The sequence below is a fragment of the Ornithodoros turicata genome, chromosome 5, assembly GCF_037126465.1.
Source record: "Ornithodoros turicata isolate Travis chromosome 5, ASM3712646v1, whole genome shotgun sequence".
Taxonomy (NCBI): domain Eukaryota; kingdom Metazoa; phylum Arthropoda; class Arachnida; order Ixodida; family Argasidae; genus Ornithodoros; species Ornithodoros turicata.
The window spans coordinates 53,701,362-53,704,701 of record NC_088205.1 but is presented as its reverse complement, the minus strand read 5'-3'; the positions used below and the strand labels follow the sequence as shown (position 1 = coordinate 53,704,701).

The following is a 3,340-nucleotide window of genomic DNA, read 5'->3' as shown; positions in this document are numbered from 1 at the left end:
AAACGGTTAGGAGCAACTAATATTTATTCGAACTAGAACTTTCGTGCAAGAGACTGCACTTCTTCAGGTTACACAACTAAGTGTGACACGAGTATATATACCAAGTAAACAGATACAATAAAACAGGTTTCCAGAACTAAGTAAACACACAAAAAAACCAGACAGTAATACAATGCATCACGTGAGCAACCGTCACATAAGAATCAGGAAAGAGAAGGTGTACGGGTAAATGAGACATTCGGAGAATTGGGGTTCAAAAGAGTTCAAAAGTAGTTGTGTAACCTGAAGAAGTGCAGTCTCTTGCACGAAAGTTCTTGTTCGAATAAATATTAGTTGCTCCTAACCGTTTTTCATGTTACGAAGGTATTATATACTGTGAATGCCTTTAAAAATCCCATGTGACACATATGCCTTTACTTTCTGGAGGTGCTGTGGTAGTCAAAGTTTGTGGGCATTACGCAGGTTCTGCACCCATTTCTTGAGTATGTCGAGGCAGCTGTGAAGTAACCTGCATTGATGGTGATTATTTCAATTTTTATGGTGCATCGACAACAAAGGAAATAATACATCAGAAGATTGGTTTGGGTGCAACCAGTTAAAAATGAATATGTTGTTTAATAAATGCATTGGACAAATGTTAAAACATCAGTTTAAAACATGGTTTACAATCCCTGTATCTTCTAAAAATTAAAAATATTAAAAACTATTCTAAAAAGAATATGGGGAACTCTTCTAAAAAGAATTATAATCTCTAATTATTATATTGCTGGGTGCTAAAGTGTAAGGTGTGTTTCTGATGTGAACATGTAAGAAAATATGCAAAACTGAGAGAGGCTAAACACAGTGTGTGCACTGAGGTTGTTCCTTCCTGTAAAGTAGAAACCAGTGAATGAGGAATGTGATACTTACCTGTACACCCAGCCGTATCACTCTGCACAGATTATTCACTGGGTAGCCCTCATGACGAAACCTGTATTGAGAGACCACTTTTGCCTTAAAAACTGCTACAAATAGCACGACGCGCTACAAATTATTACTATCGTAACAAGCTGACGATACAGCTCAGACACAAAGGCGTTATTCAAATCGCGCCACACCACCGTTACGTAGGATTCTTTGTCACAAATCAAACCAAGGCACGAAACTATACCAATACATGAAAAAAGGTGACAATCGTGGTCTCATTATGACGTAATACCGAACTTGTGCGTGAGGGTAATTCAAAGAAATGAATGTGGCACTTGCTTCCGCAGGGAACACCGTGTACCATGTTAGCAATGCATGCAAAAAAGCGCTCGAGTGCTCGCACATATATTGATGACAACACTACCTGTGTAGTGTAACATGTTCTCTCAAGCATATTATGCACTCAAACTGTATTTGCCGCCGGGTAAAATGCAAGTGTGCTCGATTGAACGTCGGAAGAGCGATCAAGCAACCTGCATCCAGTGCTCGTTTTCGGCAAAAAAACACTTCATAATGGTCAACTAAATATACAGAATGGACGTCTATTTATTCCTCGATAAAGAGTGACTCACCTGTATAAATTTAGGCCCTGTAACCTTGCCAGTACGGTTGGTACGACCGTAATTGCAAGAAGTTGCCATGATCGCTGCGGCGACTGTTGTGGGTACAGTAAGATGGCGGCCGGTTTCTTCACGCTCGCGCTCCCTATCCGCGATCCAGCCTTTTACAATCGAGATCAGTGGTGGGGAGTGGGGGTGGGGATGGCTGTTATTCTGGCATGCCGTTGTTGGCCTCATGCATGTTGGCAGCGTCACAACTGTGGCCAGGATGAAGTGAAATGATACGATATGAGATAATTAAATGATGACGGTCGACAGTTGACTTGTAGACCGGTCACTGCTAGGATTGGTGATGAGTTCCGTGAGTAAGTAATAAACCATGGGTAATAGTCCTTGGGCAACCCCCGTTTCCTGGAGGAAGCAGACTAGGCTGCGAGGTTTGGAGTGTCTTTGAGTGAAAGAGAGCATGGGATGTTGGTCATCATCCAGCATACAATACCCGCTGTGTCCAAGGTATTTCAAGTCCAAGTCAAGTCCAAGTCAAGTCCAAGTCAACTTCTTGAGACGCCAACTAGACTTGGATCATCTGGATCTAATACCCTGGTAGACAATATTGAGAGAGCACCTAAAATATTGCGTTGTTGTCTACGGCATTACTGACCATGATTTGCTTTATTTAGTACTCCCCAGAGGTCACCCTCCAAGGCACACAGAAAAACGCACGTTTTTGGACCATGATGCCGCTGAAAGTCCCTTGAGTGCTCAAAATTGGGAATTTGCTGATTTTAGTAGGGTCCAAGACAAGTGCAGTTACTTCGTGTCTGTTCTGCAGAACATTATAACAAAAGCCAGTCGAACTTATTTTTCTAGTCGCCGTAGTACTCCTCGGAAAAAAATGGGTAACGAAAAGTTTGCTTAAATCCATCAAGCATAAAAATAATCTATACAAGAACTGTAGAGCAAACCCGCATAATCCTGAGCTACGTGCTCGCTACTCCAGATATAGTAACACTTTAAAGGCGATACTCAAAGGTGAAAAGGAGCGATATTTTTTCAAATCTATCAAACTATGTGCAGGAGATCAGAGCAAAGTTTGGAAGGTAATTCAGGAAATCTTGAACCGACCTACCACTTCGCCCGTCATTACTTCCGTCATGAATGAGGAAGGCACGGTAATCAATGATAGGTGTGACATAGCCAATGCATTTAATCAGTATTTTTCTGATATCACGAGCCGCGTGAACTACTTGCCACCTGGTGGAGTCGACCTTCCTCCTTTGCCTGCTAATCCTGTTTCATGTTTTCTTGTTCAGACAACGCCAGAGGAAATTGTATCCCTCATAAACACGTTACGCACAAAAAAGGCCACTGATTACGATAATACACCGATGGCATTTTTGTAAGAAGTTCCGTTGTCAAATGTTATCTGTGAACTTGTGAACTGCATGCTTACAGAAGGCGTGTTTCCTAAAGAGCTTAAAATTGCTAAGGGGGTTCGAATTTACAAGAAAGGTAGCAAATTTGATGTTTCGAATTATCGACCAGTTGCTGTACTGTCGTCTTTAAGTAAAATTTTTGAGAAAGTGATCATGAAAAGACTTGAGGGATTCTTCAGCAGCTGTAATATCCTAAGCCCACACCAATTTGGTTTTAGAAAGGGGAAATCAACAGTATTGGCGCTGAGTAACGTTACCGAACAAATTAAACGGAATCTGGATTCTAAATTACTTACGATGGGAATATTCGTAGATTTGTCGAAGGCGTTCGACCTGATTGACCACAATAGGTTACTACTTAAACTTGAAAATTATGGT

General features: G+C 41.3%; 1 long non-coding RNA gene across 1 annotated transcript; it reads right to left on the bottom strand.

Moving 5' to 3' along the window:
- Positions 1–322: 322 nt before the first annotated feature.
- On the bottom strand, positions 323–1,674 carry LOC135396046 (uncharacterized). The gene is made up of 3 exons (XR_010423266.1): positions 1,539–1,674; positions 910–970; positions 323–508 (listed from the first exon to the last, which is right to left on the bottom strand). It is a non-coding gene; the product is annotated as an uncharacterized LOC135396046 (long non-coding RNA).
- Between the last annotated feature and the right edge of the window lie 1,666 nt (positions 1,675–3,340).